Here is a 19149-nt window from a genome sequence, read left to right as displayed (position 1 = left end):
TTATTTCTGTTCTCTTTCTTTTTTCTTTGTCAGTATAGTTAAATGTTTGTTAATTTTATTGTTCTTTTTAAAGAACCAGTATTTGGTTTTGTTGATTCTATTTTTTAATACTCTTTTATTTGTCTTGCTCTGATCTCTGTTATTTCTTCTTTCTGCTCGCTTTCAGCTTAGCTTGCTCTTCTTTTGCTAGATGCTACAGTTGCATGTTCACTTTTGGATTTAATATCTTTATTCTTTTTCAATGTAGGCATTTAATGCTGTAAATTCCCCCTCTCTGGTGCTTTCCATAAGTTTTGGTATGACGCATTTTCCTTTTCCTTTGCCTCAAGCTACTTCCTAATTTCCCGTGTAATTTCTTCTTTGATTCATTGGTGCTTAAGAGTACATTGTTTGATTTTCTCATATTTATGAATTTTCCACTTCTTTCTCTGTTATTGATTTCTAGCTTCATTCCATTTTGGTCAGAGAAGATATATTGTATGATTTCAGTATAGTTGAACTCACAGTTACTTATTTTGTGATCTAACATATGGTCTCTCCTGGAGAATTATCCGTGTTCACTAGAGTTGGAGATGTATTCTTCTGTTTTGGGGTGAAGGGTTCTAGATATTTCTGTTAGGTCTAGTAGGTTTATAATATCATTCAAGTCTTCCATTTCCTTACTGGTCTTCTGTCTGGATGTTCTGTCCACTACAAAAGTGGTGTATTGAGGTCTTCTACTATTAGTGTAAAACCCACTGTTAATGTATTCCTACCTTCAAATCTGTCAATATTTTCTTCGTATATTGGGTACATATATATTTATAATCATTCTGCCCTCTTGTTGAATTGAACATTTATCATATATAATGGTCTTCTTGTACCTCCTAACAGTTTTTAAAGTCTATTTCAACAGATACTAATATAGCTATGCCAGCTCTCTTTTGGTCACTACTTGCTTGTGTATTTTTTTCTATCTTTTCTCTTTCATCCTACTTATGTCGTTGAATGTAAGGTGATTTTCTTGTAAACAGCATATAGTTAGGCCGTGCTTCTTTATCGATTCTGCCAATCTCTTTCTTTTGACTGGAATATTGAGTTCATTTACATATAAAGTAACTACTTATAATGCAGAGCATTCTTCTGCCATTTTTCTGTTTTTCCTTTTAAAATATACCATTTTGACCTTCAATACTTCCATTAATCCCTACTTTCTTATTTATTTGATTTGTGCTGTTCTATTTTGTATACTGCTTATTTCTTTCTGTAGACATTCTTCATATATTTTCCTTGTGGTTACCATGGGGCTAATATTTAACACCTGAAATCTATAGCAATCATGTTTGATTCAATACTAACTTAGACCAATAACATATACTTACATTCTTCCTATATCTTTCCTCCCCCACCTTTTTTTGTTATACTTGTTATAAATTATATTTTTATACATCGTATGTTAAAATCATATATTTATCTTTTTTTGTATTTGCATTTTAGGACCTTTAATTATTATAAACTGCACACCAAAAAATATAATACATTAGTACTGGCACTTAGAATTACCCACATGGTTCCTTTACTGGGGGTCTTTATTTCTTTATGTCATTTCAATCAACTGTCTACTGTCATTTTCTTTTACTCTTAAGAATTTCATTTATCATTGCTTATAGGGCAGGCCTAATAGTGACTAACTCCACAGCTTTATTTATATGGAAATGCCATATCAACTTTTGAGTAGTGGTGCTGTAAATTGCCAAGAAAGTATATAAAGTATTATTTCCTGTTTCTCTGTTCTAAAAATAATTTCCTGTTCCCTCAGTAGTTTAATTTACCTTCTTCTAGAAGTCCACAAGTTAGTGAAAACCATTGTCCCTTCATTGTTTTAAAAACACCAATCCTAATCTCTTGGTCTCAATATTTTCTTACTTGAATGCTACATTACTTATCTATGTATTCACCAAAATTCCTACTCTAGGTCATTTTAACTGATGTTTTCCAGAGAGTCCTTTATTTTCCAGCTCTTTATTCCTTTATGTTCTCATTCAACAAAGATTCATTAAATATTAATTATTGACATCCAGAACTATATACTGTATATAGCCACATCTTGGTCTTGTAGCAGAGAAAGGAAATGATATATGATTTCATATTCCTAAAGGTAGGTAACACTTGATTGCGTAATCACATTCTCATCCAAAATTGAGAATCGGAGGCACTGTATCCTATCCTCTTGTTCATTAATTTATCCCTAAACCTTAGCATACTGTCTGGCATATATAAACAAACAAATAAATAAATAATGTATTAAATTCATACAGGGACTATGTATAAGAGTATATACAGTTTGAAATATTTCCACGTTTTTCACATTCTTCTCCTAATCTTGTTTGAAAAAACAATGTTGTAGAACCTTTGCTTTTGAAAAAACATCAAAGTGAGAATAGACAGTTCATCAAAAGAGGTTTACAAGTCACTCTTCAAAGGCCAAATAAAGTAGGTATATATGAAAGTTTAAATTTAGACCAAGAATGGTGGAGGAATGAAAAGGCAAGAATATGGAAGTTTTGAAAAGTCCATTTTGATTAAATAAGGCAGTAAATTGAATTGACTGTCTAAGTAGAAACTACAGGAAAAGTTACATTGAGATCTTTGGTGCACAATAGGAGGGAGGCACACTAACTTCCCTTTAAGAGATTAACTCATCACCTATACCAGAGACTAAACCATCATGAGCATTCTAACACAGTGCTGTAAGGGGAGGCTGAGAGATAGAAAGTAGGTGAGTACTTTGAAATCTATGAAAGTCTTTGGAGGTCATCCTTATGCTGAAACTTGTGTTTGTTTTTGATTGGTTGTTTGTTTGTTTGCCTGGAGGTTGTCTCTCTCTTTTTTAAACAGGAAGAAAAGGAACAAAGAAATGAGTTCTGGAAATAATTTTTCCCATCAAAGCACTTGTTTCTTACCTCATGTTCACTCGCTGTCCCTGGGGAGATCTTTTGCCTGCATTAGCATAATGATTGAGCATAATGTCAGGAGCACATTTAATAGAACAGCTTGTGAAGTGGCTACCGAGGAAGATTATGGGACACTGGTAAATTGAAGGATGGCTCCAAATCTGTACATGATAGGTGTAGAGGATTAAATTCAATGCTGGGGGGTGCAAAGGTAGTTCAGTGGTAGAATTCTCACCTGCCATGTGGGAGACCCAGGTTCGGTTCTCAGCTCATGAACTTCCCAAACAAAATAAACCAAAGCCAATAAAGCAAACAAAATAAACCAAAACAAAACAATAATTCAATAAATGGTGCTGTAATAAGGGGATACTCACACGGCAGAAGAATGAAATGTGACCCCTGCCATACAGCATACAAAAATAAATAAATAAATAGACAAATAAATTCAATGCCAAACCCAGTGAATGAGTAAGTGAATAAATGGGAAAGAAGTAAACTGATCCATATGTGTATGGAAACACCCAATAGAATGTGTCATCCAGAAGCTCTCTGTTTGGTCACACGTTCCTTGTATCATCACAAAAACTAAAACAGTACAAAGAAGCCACACTAGCTTTAACTATCTAAAATATATATATATATAGCTTATAGATAATGTTTTCTCAGATTTGAAGGAAAGGTAGACCCTGATTAAAAGCCAATTGTTCCATCCATATGGATGGAACATAGGATAGTGAAAAGGATGTTAGACCTAAGCTTTGGCTCCTGCTGCATCTTTACTAACTAGATGCTTCAGTGATGTTCATTCACCCCCTGGGTCTGTTTTCTAATCTGTGAAATTAGATAATCACACCTACCTGGAAATGTGAGTGTTAACTCACATTACTGGGTATATATACCCAGGAAGTCCATGAAGGTACAGATCCTGGGCGAGGTCTCGCTTCATAGGGATTTTCTATTTATCATCTTCTTTCTTCTTCTTGAGAAGTATGTTCATTAATGCCCCATTGGCTGCTGCCTGTAAAGCAATGTGCCTGCGTTCTTTTATAAGAGAAATGGGAATTTATTAAATTGATCAGAAAAGCATGCTGTTAGAATAAAGTAAGTACACAGGTGCCAAGAAATAGTTTTCTTCTTAACTGGTCACTCCTTTTGTTTTCTCTGGACATTCCGTCTCTATGGAGATCCATTTCTGGATCATAGAAGGAAGAGAGGGCCAACAGAAGTCTGATCTTTTGGGGTTAGGCCACCTCTTTTCCCAGCTGTTATGCCAACGTCACGGACATTTCTTTCTGGCTTACTGTGTGTGGTCTCTATAAACATGCTTTCATTACTTGATTCAAGAACACCACAATTTCCATGCTCATACGTGGGTTTAGAAAGTTATTCCTGTGACCTCTTCATTCTCTTGGTGCAGAGAGAGCAGAGAGCCTTGGATGACCTTAAAATGAGGCTAAGAAGCAGGGAGGCAGGACTTCAGGCTGACTGGGTAGGAGGAAGCCAGGGAGTCTGTCTTGCTGGGCGGTGGGTCTCCATCTGACCTTGGGGGCTAAGGCAACCCCATTCATCTCATTCCAGGGGCAAGGAGAGCACATTGGTGCCATGGTCTACAGAGAGAGGGGACGAGCCTTTTTGGTGACTACATGGACACAGAGTAAACATATAACAAATGTTATTTCCCTGGAATCCCCTCCTACCTTTCCTCTCATTCTTATAAGGTCCAGCTCAAATCCCATCTTAATAAAACCAATGGTAAGTTCTAACTGGGGGTTCTCTCTGTGCGAAGCAGTTTCATGTATCATTTCATTCACTCTCAGAATTTTTTTAAATTTTATGATTGAGAAAACTAAGAAACCAAGAGGTGAAACAACTTGCCCCAAACCACTCAGGGTAGGAATATCTGATGGTTTTGGGGTCCCCCACCCCAGAATCAATAAGCAATAAGGACGTCATTTCAGCTAATTAAGTCAAACAGACCTACAAACCACATTTGCCTCAATTAACTGAATTTTGTCTTACCATTATTAAAACCTGGCTCAGAAACTATCCTCTTCTCTTTTCTAGGAATAGTTTTGTTTTGTTTTGTTTTTGGCTTGACTGTCTGGCTTATTGCCTTGATTCCTTCAGCAGAACTACCAAAGTGTGCCACACAGAGGCATTTCATAAATACAGATTGAGGGAGGAAGTGAGGGCGGGAGGGAAGTGAAGATGACTTTATAAGCAAACCCACTCAAAATATACACCTGCGTATTGAGGTCCAGCCAAATGATTGCCAAGAAGCCTGGTTACTTTCAGCTCTTTCCACTGCTTACTGAATCTCCAGTACCTTCAGACCCTGAAATGAAGCCACAGCCTCGGCCCTACTCACACGTTCTCAGGAGGGCAGGCTACAGAGGGACTCTACCCACAGACACCCTGCTTCAGGCAGGGGCTTCTCCCAGGGGATAGCTCATTCCAGCTCTGCCCTCATAGGAAGCTACCACTTTGCAAGACTCTTCAGTGACCTCTGGCCATGGCGTTGGGGGTGACATGAAGCAAACACTTGATTCTATCTAAACTCTCCGAGCCTCGTATGTGAAAATGTGCAAATCCAGAAACCCCACTCCCAGCTTCCATGTTGTATTAATAATATTCTTTCAGCCCCCAAATATGAATGGATTTAAGAGATCTTTGTTCAATTATTCAAATTCAAACATTCCCCCCACCTCCCAAAAACCAAAAACATGTTTTGCCTCTCAAGTCCCCGATTCGATCTTTCTTTTGGATATAATAATTAGGTAGATGAATACCATAATTGTCTGCTTCATCTTGTGCATATGCATGTAAGTACACATAATATAGCTATATATATAGAAAAAGAGACTATAGAGATTTTCCTTCCTTACCCGATTCAAAAGAAAAAAATTCCATTCCCTGCTAAAATTCTTTAATCTTTGCAAACAAGAACATTTGGCCCCTAGCAGTTTTCCATTTATTTTTAAAATCTCATGATTAGCTCAATACATATTGGATCCACGTGGCTCTTCCACGTTCATGGGCCTATTATCACAATGAGAACTTTACTTCCTAGTCTCAAAATCTTTAGAAATCGCTCTTTGAACCTCTACTCAGAGCTTAGTGGATTGATGAGAGTTTTTTGTTGTTGTTTTTAAATCTGCACAAAATGCATGGGCCTACTGAATTGAGGTTTTCTTGACTTCCAGTGTCAATGTCAGGGAACTTAACACCAGTTTGCCAAGGGACTTGGCACTGCTGCCTGCAGTTAACTATCAAGTGTCCCAATCTTCAGGACCCCAGGGAATCAACGATGATAAGAAACAACGCCTCCCAAACTTTCTCAACGGGAAAATTTATGACTGAAGAGTATAAAGCATATTCCATGTGAATTTGCATCCCAGATTCAAGCTCCTCAGAGTGAAGATAGATGTGTAGACTATTACTGTATAAGCACATGTGACTTTGCACATACAGCTAGAATTGAATATGGACTAGCCACAGATCCATGCATCCAGCCATTTGTTTCCATTTCCAGAGCCCAAGACCAAGCCAAAATTATTGCTCTCCGGAGGACCACAGCAGTCTCCCAAAGGTTCTCCCCGTGTCACCCTGCCCTCCTATGTTCCAGTGTCCACACAGGAGCCAAAGAGATCTTTTAAAGCACTAATTCAAGCATGCCACGCCCTTCGCTTCCAAAAGAGAACATGGAGATTTCTCAGATCTCCTAGACATAATGCCAAAGTCCTCAGCGCTGACCCTCCCCACTGCTCTGGCTTTTTCATACATTACTCCTGTGCCTCAGCCTCAAACTCCTGTGCACCTGCTAGTCCTCCTCTCCAGAGTGCTGTCCCCTCTTCTTCACTCCTACAGGAGGCATGAGGCAGTGGTTCAGAGCACAGGTCTGTGAAATAATAGGGGAGGTTGTTTTGAGGTTTAAATGAGTTACTACATGAAAAGAGCTGAGAAGAAAGCCGGGCGCGTAGTAAGCTGCAGTCACTGATGGCTGCTCATCCTTCGGCCCTCAGCTCACACAGTCCTTCCCCAGGGAGACCTTCTCCGACTCCCACAGATGAAACCAGAACCCCCTAGTATGTGCGCTCACAACTCCCTGCACTTCTTTATAGCATTTGTCACAATATTTGTGTGGTAGTTTGGTTAATTTCTGTTACTCCTGCTTGATAATAAATTCCATGAAGTTAGGGATAATGACTGTTTTGGTTATCATTTATTCTGAGCCCCTCGCTCAGTGCCTGGGGACTCCTAGAAGGCCAATACATGCTTATCAAGGAATGTTGGAGAACAAATGGATGGGTGGATGGGTGAATGGCTATATGTGGTAAAGTGTTAAACTGGCTGAGATAAAGCATCAAATAGAATATTAGAACCCTAAATATAATATGGATCTTGCAGAAAGAGAAAAAATATTGGGTAGTAACAGATACCAAATATTTAACAGAAGGAGAGATATCCAAGTTTTGCATAACAAATATTTACTTACTGTGGGAGGCAGCACCCAAGCTAATCTTTAAAAGGGGTGTGGGAAGAAAATAAGTTTTCTTAGGGGAGAACTCACAGAATAACACTTAACGGAGCAGACTCCGTTGTCTGTCAGACCTGGCTGGAATTCCATCCCCACCACTTCCCAGCTGTCAATCGAGTGCATGGCTCTTTTACCCTTAAACTCCATTTGCCCCTCTGGAAAATGGGATACTGAATGTGCCACTTCACAGGGATATTATGAGGCTCGAGTGGATCTTAAGTGGAGAGCGCTTTGTTCAGTACCCGGCTATAATTATTGGAAACTGCCAGGCTGGGCCCAATCTTAAAATGTTCAAGGGAGCAACAGAATTTGTGCCTCTGTTGTAAGGGCCAGGGGCAGGGGAGGCATTGAAAATAAATCACTGCAGAAAACCTTCTTTCACTCCTGCAAGGCAGGACATAAAGCAGTCACGGTTTACAAAGACATGTTGCTCCATCTACCTTGTACCTAACTTTCTGTCCTCCCTCCTTTTCTACCCTATGACGATCCCGGGTCCTTCAGGTCTCGATTGGTATTTTCACTGTTGGCAAAACTAGCTTCTTAACTACTTGAATGATCATGAACTACCATCACTTGAATTTTTTTTCCAAATATGTATGAAACTATACAGACCACTAATTTTCTCTTAATAAAATATAATTCCAAAATAAATCTAGTTGTACTTCCCACTTAGGGCCAACCAGAAAGAATGGGGAGCATGTACATTTGACATCACCTTCTCTCTTGTTGATTTCCTCATTCAGCAGCAGAAAATTTAATAAGGGACCCAGCTTAATTCACAGGGAGGGGGGTAAAAAACCTCTCCTACCAGTCCTCAGGGAAAGAGACATGAGGTTGATTAGGAAGTGAAAATTTAATAGCTGCCTGAGGTTCTAAAGAAAAGGGAGTGTGAAACATATGAACAGTTGGGCACTTAGATAATGGGTGATTGTGTTACCCCTGCTGAGAAGGGACATGGAGCAAGATTTTCACTCTTGTGTTCAACAGATGGGGGACTGCAGAGACCACACAGATGACACAGAATGATCTTTCCCAAGAAGGCAAAAAAACCCAAGTTTCTGTTTGGTGAAAATGCAGGTGAGGTGCCTATGGGAGATGGATGCAATTAATTTTAAGCCCTATGGCCATGGGCTAGTGAGGGTTCAATGCAGACTTCATAATAGACGTGGGAACTTCTCTAGGAATTCTCCTGAGTCCACATTCATTTGCACTAGCCAAGCCTCACGACAACCTGGCCGATGGATGTTATTTTCCTTATTGACCAGTCAGGGAACTGAGGCTGGGAGGGATGAGGAAGCCTGCATCGGGCCCCACAGCCTCTCAGTTCTAGGAACCCAACCCAAACCCAGGATCCCTGCCCCCCTCACCCGCCCTGCTTTGGCCTTATTGGGGGGTTCAGACGTCAGAGGAATCGCTGCCTTCTTTCCTCTGCCGTTCCTGTCTTGCAGCACAGCTGGTTTTGGAGTCAGGACTTCTTTGTGATGAAAAACACAAGTACATTTAGGCGAATGCTTACAAAGCCTGCGATTCTAGGCAATCTGATGTAATCTCTCTGATAGTGTCCTCACGGAATAAACCGTAGGAGAGAGAGCTGCGTTTTGTTTTGTCTTAAACAATAATAGATGTTCAAGTTGCTATCAGTGTTTGAGATTTCTAATCAGCCCAAGCTGTCTACTCTATAATATATGCTGACCTTCTAGGCTGATAAACCTGCATAATTATTGACTTCTGCAGAAGTTTGTTTGCATATTATTGTGGGGACATAGTTCTGACAACATTAGGAACAGCAAGTTTGATTAATCATTACAGGGCAGGCTGGCTATGAGAACAGTACTTTCAAATGTACCAGGCAAATGGCAGACAGATGAGTTTATATCAAGGCTAGAGGCAAATTTAGGTTTTCTCCACACACGCAGCCTGCGGATAGAAGCAGAACAGCAATTTTTGTTTTCGTCAATTAGACGAGCCAGTCTCTCAGGGGTCACAGCTGTCTTATTTGCCATGTCCATGAAAGCAATTGTGCCAACAAAAGCTGATGTACGTCAGCCATTTAAATGAGAGCATGCAGTCCCGGTTTTATTTAGTGAGAACTGTCATCAAACTAAAAAGTTAAAAATCAACGGACTGTTTCTTTTTCTAAGTCATGGCAAGCCAAATAGCTCCCCCAATTCTTACAGAATTATTTAGCCTATACATTTCCTTCCCCCTACGTCGCATGACATCTCAATATTAGTTCATTTATTTAAAAATCTTTATTGAGCACTGAAACATGTAAAGCACTGAAACATTTCAGAATAATAGGCAATATCCCTGCCCTCCAAGAGCTTACATTCTAGAAGGAGAGTCAGAGAAGTTAATTAATCAAATAAAATAAGAAAATATTTCCTTGAGTGTGCCAGGGAGGGCCTTTTGGAAGAGGCTGTATCTGCATCTGCACTTAATGATGAGGAGAAGCTGGTTATGACGTGGGGAAGTGCAAGCTGAGCAGAGCACATGGCAAGTGTCATGGCCCATAACAGGAGGTGCCTGGCCTGTTTGAAGAACAGACAGGAGGCTGGTATTGCTGTAAGCTAGTTAACAAGGGTGCAGGGGTGGCATGGGTTGTGGTGAAAGAAAATAGGAACATGAGTTAGGACAGGTAGACAGGCATGAAATCATGTAGAGCCTTGCATGACTCGATAAAATATTTGGGTGACAACAATAATGACGCCTGCACCCCGCTGAGCTCACGTGTACATTCAGCCACTTTCACTACTTTCCCCATAAGCCTGTGGAGCCATGGCTAGGTCTTCATGCTTCCTTAGGGTCTTTTCTTCAAAGAGGATGGTTTTTGCAGAGCCAAGCACAGACGGTTCCAGTATCGAAGGACTTTAGGACACAAGGAGTCCGTGAAGGCTGAAAGAAAACTTTCTGTGTTAGCTTTTCATCTCATGAGAAAATATCCCCAAAAGTAATTTTTTTTTCTATCAAATCTAGCAGACTCTTGATTCTTCCTTTTGAGAAATGTGACTGATAAGCATAGAAATGACACAGCTATACACATATGTATTGTTTGAGTGGGTAATATGTTGATGGTGCTCTTCTGATGTGAGAAAGAAATCACAAGTAAAATATATTGGATTGGGCAATGTTGAGCTTTATGGAATTTCAAATTGGCAAAAATACAAAGAAAGCTGGGGCAGAACTGAGTGAGCATTTTCTCTGAATCCCCCAACTTTCCTCCTGGCCAGCTGTTATTCATCTTTCAGGTCTCAGCTCGATCGGTAGTCACTTCCTCAGGGAAATTGTCCCTGATGACCACAAAATAAGTTAGTTTCTGTACATTATTCTCTTTCCTCTGAGACTGTGTTTTTCTCTGGACATGTTTATCACAACAGTAATTACAATTGTTGCATGAATACTTTTAGCATCATTCTTATTAGATAGAGAAGGCAAGGACTGTATTTGTCCCCATTCATTCACCATGATGCACCAGCAGGGTGCTCAGTGATGCGGTACAGACAAGGTTTTCACGGAGCTCACATTCTAGCTGGGGATGCTCAATTGCCCCCTTGGAATATATTCCTTGGTATCATCCTTTTTTGCGTCCTTCTATTCTTCCCTCTTTCTTTTTTCCCTACCTACTCTCCTTCCATAAATATTTAGGGAATACCTATTCTGTACCAGGACCTTAGTTAGCTGCTGGGTGTGCAGTGGTGGGCAAAGCAGCCCAGCAGTCCATGGTTCCAATTTTGACTATTACATTTCAGGGGTAGGGAGGAGACAAAAGGAAGCAGATGCCATTAGCTTGTGTTTTATAATTAGAAACATCAAGACTCAAAACTTTGTGTGGAACTATTTATCATCTTCATATAAATGTTCAGATCTGGTCATACTCGTGGAGGAGAATGGAGAAAGGAATGCATGCCAAGACAAGCTGTAGACAAAGGCTGGCAGGCTGGCGATAACCTGAAAGATTTCACTAACCTTACATAGATGAAGAGCCACAGAGGAGACAGGTTAGATAATGTCTTCCTAACGCCAACTTTCCTTTCTCTGACTTTGACCAGACTTTTACAGGAGCAAGAAAAAGGAAACCGAAACAAATAAAATACCTACTTTCAGTCTAGGACTGTACATCTATTCCCAAGTTTCACAACCTTCCTTGACAAAACCCCATACATCCTACGCTGGGTGGAAGAGGAGTGGAGTAAACATCATTTCTTAAAAAAGGGTTTATCTGCTGGAGACTGTGAATTTCCTTCTTTTCCTCCTGAGAGGCCCCATGAAACCTGGACATCTTGTGAAATCTGGGACTCTAGATATCCTCAGCACCTGCCAGAAGCACGAATGGATCTGAACTAGAGAGACATTTTGGACCAAGACTTTTCAGTGAAGTACTGATGAGTAGGTGATAATACCAAGCATTATCTAGATTGTACAGATAAGCCCAGGCACTGCTCTCCAAAATTTCCATCATTTGCTTACCACTATCACAATATTTGTCATATTGATTTTTTAAGCAATTTTATTTACATGCCATACATTCTGGCATATCTCTTTTCTGACTTTATTATTATGTTCTAAATATTTTTCTTAAAATTAACTCACTTTTTTCCATTTCAATATGCTTAAGAGAAATTATATTACCTTTTACAAATGTTAAGTCAATTTTCATAAATAGATGGTAACCATAAAAATAAATATATTGAAACAAAATGATATAACTAAATTCTAGCTATACATTTCTGCTTCCAGCCAAGATGTAACAGGGACTAGATTTAACCCCCCTGAAGCAACCAAAAAAAAAAAAAAAATGGACACTGGGTATTAGACAACAAAGGACAGTGATTCCTGAGAGAAGGAAAAACTGAGGTGACCCCTACGATTAATAGCCCCAGTTTACTCTCTTAAGAGCATTTCCCGTCATCAGTACAGGAAAAGGAGCCTAGGTAAAGCCCAGGGAATTCCCCTAACTTGAGGAGAAAGTCCAGAAAGAACAAGGTGGTTAGAATTCAGAGGACAGAGAGAGAGAACAGAGAATGTTACACAGAGAGCACCCCAGAGATAGACCCGGGGTCTCCCTCAAGTATTCAGCAGAGGACTGATTGGCCACCTGTAGTTGGAGAAAGAACTACCCAAAAGGGTTATTAGAGGGGAAAGTACTTGGGACCTCACACGGGGCCAGGAGTGTCTATTCCCACCAGCCAGGCTGGGAAACCTCATGATTCATGGGTTACTGGGTAGAATACCCAGAAGGACCTTGCCTAGCAATGGGAAAAATTAGCTTTAGACTGATCACTGCTCTGGTACCATTACCAACCTTAAAAGCAAAATTCAAAAGGATCAAACTATTCCGGACTGCGCTGTTGCTAAGAACAAAGCTCAGGAATACTTATAGGAATACAAAAAATATCCAACATCCAACAAAGTAAAACTTCACAACATCTTATAATTAACAAAATATACTAGCATACATCGAAGCAGGAAAATGCTTTCTGTGAAAAGGATAAAAAAAATCAAAACTGACCCAGAATTGACATAGGTGTTAGAACTAGCAGACATGGACATGGACATTGAAATAGTTATTATGACTGTATTCCATATTTTCAAAAAGTCACAAAAAGGCTAAAAGAAAATAAAAAAGATCTAAATTGTGGTTTCTAAGATGAAAACCACAATGCCTAAGATGAAAAATATTCTAATGGGATTAATGTCAGATTAGATATTGTGTAAGAAAAGATTAGTGAATTTACCTGAAACAGAGAGAGAGATTTTTTTTTTTTAAATGAAAAGAACATCTGTGAGTGGTGGAACAAATTTAAGCAGCCTACCATATGTGTATTTAGTATACCTAAAGGAGAAGAGAGAGAGGGACAGGACAGAAAAAAAAATTGAAGAAATAATGGCCAAATATTTTCCAAATGTGAGAAAATCTATAAACCCACAGATCTAAGAAGCTCAATCAAAACTACACTAGAGGGTGGGCCACGGTGGCTCAGCAGGTAAGAATCTTGCCTTCCATACCTGAGGACCCGGGTTCAATTCCCAGTGCCTGCCCATGTGAAAAAAAAAAAAAAACTACACTAGAGCATAACATAATCAAATTACTACACACTAGGAATAAAAGAAATCTTATAAGCAACAAAAGGGGGAAAAAGCAATACTTAGAGAGGAGCAAGGATAAGGATGTCAGCAGATTTCTTGCTGGAAACTCTGCAAGGTAGAAGACAGTGAAGAACAACCTTTAAAGTGCTAGAGGCACTGTCAACCTATCAGCCCATGTGATTGGAAAATAACTTTCAAACTGAAAGCAAAACAAAGACTTTTTCAGACATACAAAAAATTGAAAGAACTCATCACCAGTAGATGTGCTCTACAAAAAATATTACTAGAAGGCTTTCAGGAAGAAGAAAAATGATACTAATTAGAAATGTGGATTAACGTAAAGGAATGAAAAGACCTGGGTATGGTAACTACATGGGAGAATAGTATGTTTTCTTATTACTTACATTTTAAAAAAGATAGCCAAATGTAAACAAAAATAATAGCAACATAGTATGGGGTTTATGTTATCTATAAAAATGAGAGGTGAGACAACAATAACAGAGTAGGGAGGAGAGAAACAGAAGTATACTATCGCAAGGTTCTTATATGATTTGTGCAGTAAAATAATATCACTTGAAGGTAGAGTGAGAAAAGTTAAAGATATACATTATAAATCCTAACGCAAATGCTAAATTAGCAAAACAAAGAATTATCACTAATAAGCTAACAAAGGAGATGAAATGGAAAGCCATAAAAAATACTCAAATCAAAAGAAAGTAAAAAGAGAAAAATGAAAACAAAGAACAGATGGTGCAAATAAAAAACAAATAGCAACATGATAACTTTAAATATAGCCACATGAATAATGACATTAAATGTAAATGGTTTAACTGTATGCTGCCTACAAAAAATCCATTTAAATATAAAGACACGAATAGTTTAAAGACAAATGGATAGCAAATATATAACATATTTAATAATAGTCAAAAGAAAGCTGATAGCTAATTAATATCAGATAAAGTAGATTTCAGAGCAAAGAAATATTACCAAAGATCAAGAAAGTATTATCATTCACAATGATAACAAGGGTCAGTTCATCAAAAGGATATAATAATCTTAACATTTATATACCTAATACAATGCTTCAAATGAAGCAAAGGAGAAATAAAAAAACAATTGTAGCCAAAGTTTTCAATACCCATCCCTCACTAACTGATACAAGTAGCCAGAAAACCAGTAAGTGTATAGATTTGAACATTATCAAGCAACTTGATCTAATTGACATTTGCAAAGCACTCCATCCAACAGCAGTAGAATTGATACAGAAATTAATTACAGAGACAGCTTTGAAAAATCTTCTAAGTGTTTGAAAACTGAAGAATACACTACTAAATAACTCATAGGTCAAAAGGGAAATTAGAAAATATCTACAAATGAATGAAATGGAAAACAAAGGGGATCAAAATGTTTGGGATAATGCCAAAGGAGAAAATTTGTAATGCTCAATATCTATATTGGCAAAGAAAAATGGTCTAATATCAGTGACTTTCACTTCCACTTTATGATACTAGGAAAATAAGAGAAAAATAAATGCAAAATATGCAGAAAGGAGGCAAAATAGGAGCAGAGAAGAAATTAATGAACTAGAAAAACAATAGAGAAAAATCAATGGACCCCAAAGTTGCTTTTTTTTAGATCAGTAGCATTGTTAGGCCTCCAGCCAGAATGAAGAAAAAGTGGAAAAGACAAATTACCAACATCAGTAATAAAAAGGTGACATCACCACATACTTTGTAGATATTAAAAAGAAGATGAGGAATACTGTAAATAACTTTATGCCAATAAATTTGACTACTTAGATGAAATGGATAAACTCCAGAAAAGGCAAATAAACTGTCAAAGCTCACTGAAGAAGAAATAGATAACAGAATAGTCATATATCTATTAAAGAAATTGATTTTGTAGTTAAAAACCTTCTCACAAAGTTCCAAACTGAATGAAAATCTTTCATAAAATTGATACTCAAAAATCCATTCTCTGAATTGTTACCCTGAGACCAAAACTAAATTCACCACAAGAAAAGAAAACTACAGGCCAATAACCCCAAGAATATAGATGAAAAAATTCTAAACATAATTTTAGCATATTAAATCCAACAATACATAAAGTAAATAATCTATCATGACCAGATGAGGTTTATTCCAGGATTAAAAGATTGGTTTACCATTTGAAAAAATCAATATAATCACCATATGAGCAAACTAAAACATAAAAACCATATGAGCATCTCAATAGACGCAAAGAAAACATTTGATAAGACCCACTAGCCATTCCTTATACAAAATATAATAATCTCAGCAAACTAGGAATATAATGGAGCGTCCTCAACCTGATAAAGATCATCTGATACTTAAAACAACATAATGATGAAAACCTGATGATTTCCACTTAGATCAGCAACAAGACAAGGATTCTGCTCTTGTCACTTCTATTTAACATGAAATAGGGCTAGATGGTAAAAAAGGTAAGAAAAAGAAAACAGCATCCAGAAAGGAAAGAAAAATGTAAAACTGTCTTTCTCCAAAATGACATGATTATCTATATAAAAAATCTGATAGAATCTACAAAAAACTTCTAATGTTAGGAAGTTGCAGGATATAAAATCAATATCTAAACTCAATTGCATTTATATATTGTAGTAATGAATTTTGGAAATTGAAATTTAAAAACAGTATCACAAGAGCATAAAAATGCATAATAAGCATAAACATGTGAAAGACATATGCACTGACAACTACAAAACATTGCTGAAAGGAATTAAAAATTTAACAGAAGGTGGTACAATGGTGGCTCAGTGGCAGAGTTCTCATCTCTCATGCCAGAAGCCCAGATTTGATTCCCGGAGCCAGCCCATGCCAAAAAAAAAAAAATTTTAAACAGAGAGGTTATGCTGCTCCTGGATTGCAAGAAAACCTGGTAAATGTGTCAATTCTCCCCAAATTGATCTATAGATTTATGCAGTACAGACAAATTCCCAGCAAGTCATTTTATAGAAATTGACAAGCTGATTCTAAAAGATATGGGGAAAAGCAAAGGACCTCTCAAATAGTCAAAATAACTTTGATGTCAAAATTTATATGAAGATACTACAATAAAAAACTTGTACATGTTCATAGTAGCTTTATTTGTAATAGTAAAAAACTGGAAACAATCTAAATGTCCATCAAAAGGTGAACCAATAAGCACATTGTAATATATTCATGTAATGGAATACTACCCAGCTATTAAAGGGAATGAACAATTGATACTAATGGATGTATTTCAAAACAACATCCCAATCTCCAAAGCAACAATATAGATGAATCTCTAAATAAATATTTTAAGTGAAAATGTCCAGACAAAAAAAAAGAGTATACACTGCATTATTTCATCTAAATAAATCTCTAGGAAATGAAAATTAATCTATAGTCACAGAAAGAAGCTCTTTTCTGGTTGTATGGGGGGCAAGACAAAGATTTTGTGGTGGGAAGTATCACAGTTGGTCACAATGAGACTTTTTGGAGGTAATGGGTATGCTGATTATCTTGATTGGCTTTATGGCTGTATGCATATGTCAAAACTTCAACTTTACACTTTAAATACAAGCAATTTATTGGGTGTCAATTATACCTCAATCAAGCTGTTGCAAACATTCTGTTGCCTTAAGGAATCCTGCCCTCCCTTTAGTGTTTGCTAAAAACTAAAGCAGATTAGCCAGTTCTAAACACCTAAACAGAGGCTTTTACCTTGGCACACAAAGAAGGCTTGAAAGAGAATTCCAAAGGCAGCAACTTTCTGTGTGATTCAATGTTGCTGAACATCCTATCCATGAGTCACTTTAAATTACCTCGTAAGCCACCAGGTGGGATGCATAGCTATCCTATACTTTGGAAAACACTGAACTAGATGAAGAGTCAAGCAGTGTAAGAGTATAGAAAATATTACCAGGAGAATTTATTTAATAAATCTTGAGTTAAGATTGAAAGTCTAGAGCTTGCTGAATCTTGGAGCAATAGTGACTCTGGACCACCATTGCTTAGGTAAGGAACCAAGGATACTACTCGAGATTCCTATTGAGCCACCCTAACTAGCTGCTTAGTACTTCTTAAAGTTTCCTTATACACTAAAATTCTGCAGACTTTAACATTCATTGGACGTTCCGGCTTCTTTCCCCAACCAGGGCAGACATAAGGCCTGATTTTCTGTAAGCAGTAGAATGGGAAAATAGGACTTTCCAAAAGATAGTAGAGGGTGAAAGTCATAGCTGAGAGAAAGGAAATGTTGTGATCAGTGCCCTAAGAAGGGCATAAAAGCCAAATCTTCACCAGTCTGTTGCTGCTTGTGAAATATGCAAGGTGTGCACAGTTGCAGAGTCGATGCACAACTTGGGTCACTGGACTTTATTCCAACTGCAGGCGAAGGTGGTCTCCCCAAACTCAGAAGGCAGAACTCTTCAAAAGCAAACTTTAAAGCAGAAGTCATGATGTGCATGGGATAGCACAGAACAACATAAATGAGGAAATTGGCTGAGATTGAGCAGATGCAAGACGGGGTGAGTACTACAGGACATTTATTTGAGCTGCTTGCCCAATGGAGAAAATGGAAATATCATTTTATTCATTTGTATTGTTATGTAGCAGTTCACCACAAAAACTGGTGACTTAAAACAAAACAAGTATTATTACCCAACAATCCAGATGCCAGAAATCTGATAAAGGTCTCACTGGGCTAAAATCTAGGTGTCAGCAGGGTTGCATTCTTTTCTGGATATTAGGCGAGAATCTCTTCCCTTGCCTTTTCTGGCATGTAGAGGCTACCTGAATTCCTTGGCTCATGGCCTGCTTCCTCTGTCTTCAAAGGCAGCAATGGCAGGTCAGGTCCTCTTCACATCACATCACTCCAACCTCCTCTTCTGTAGTTGAGTGGCCCTCTGCCTCCCTCTTCCATTTTTAAAGACCTGAGTGTTTGCATTGGGCCCACCCACCTAATCCAGGATGATAGCTGCATCTCAAGTTCCTCAACTTAATCACATCTACAAAGTCCCTTTTAACATGAAAGGTAGCAAATTCATAGGTTCTTGAGATTAGGAAGCAAATATCTTTGCAGGAGTTGGGGGGAGAGGTGGGGACAGAACATTATTCTGTTTGCATAGTCTTTGAGTCACCAGAGTGTAAGAAACCCTTGTCTCCATGGGGAAAAGAAAAATCCTAAGATGCTAGAAAAGGACTTCTGGGGCAGGAAAAGAAAGCAGATCCTTTCATGGAGTGCTTATGGTAAGTGCAAGAATGTCAGGCAAGAGGGAGAACATCCCTGATGGGGAAGACTCAGATTTTAACGAGCAAATCTTAAAAGTAATGGGAGTGGAAGTTGGTAATGAAAAAAGAAAGGAAGAAAAGGCTGCCGAGGTGTGCATACTTTCTCGAAATTTTTCATCATAAATATAAAATTGATATTGGTCACTCCAATTGTCTCCATGCTTTTTAGATGAAGACAGCAAGGAAAGGTTGTCTAGGAAGCCATTGTGTGCTGGTTTGAATTTGTGGTGTACCCCATAAAAGCCAAGTTCTTTAATCCTCATTCAGTATTGCCGGATGGGAGCTTTTTTATTGTTTC

General features: G+C 38.1%; 2 long non-coding RNA genes across 2 annotated transcripts in view; both read left to right on the top strand.

Annotated features, from left to right (window-relative positions):
* Positions 1-2715: 2715 nt before the first annotated feature.
* Positions 2716-19149, top strand: part of LOC143664489 (uncharacterized) — a 57613-nt gene continuing 41179 nt past the window's right edge. Inside the window, exons 1-2 of the long non-coding RNA XR_013166443.1 lie at positions 2716-2758; positions 17952-18088. This is a non-coding gene — a long non-coding RNA (uncharacterized LOC143664489). The remainder of the gene's footprint in view (positions 2759-17951; positions 18089-19149) is intronic.
* LOC143664488 (uncharacterized) lies at positions 4145-8550 on the top strand. Its single transcript, XR_013166442.1, has 3 exons — positions 4145-4422; positions 4512-4685; positions 8458-8550. It is a non-coding gene; the product is annotated as an uncharacterized LOC143664488 (long non-coding RNA).

The sequence above is a fragment of the Tamandua tetradactyla genome, chromosome 20 (genome assembly GCF_023851605.1).
Source record: "Tamandua tetradactyla isolate mTamTet1 chromosome 20, mTamTet1.pri, whole genome shotgun sequence".
In the NCBI taxonomy this organism is placed as follows: Eukaryota; Metazoa; Chordata; class Mammalia; order Pilosa; family Myrmecophagidae; genus Tamandua; species Tamandua tetradactyla.
Note: the sequence above shows the minus strand (reverse complement) of the source record. Positions and strands in the feature narration are given on the sequence as shown.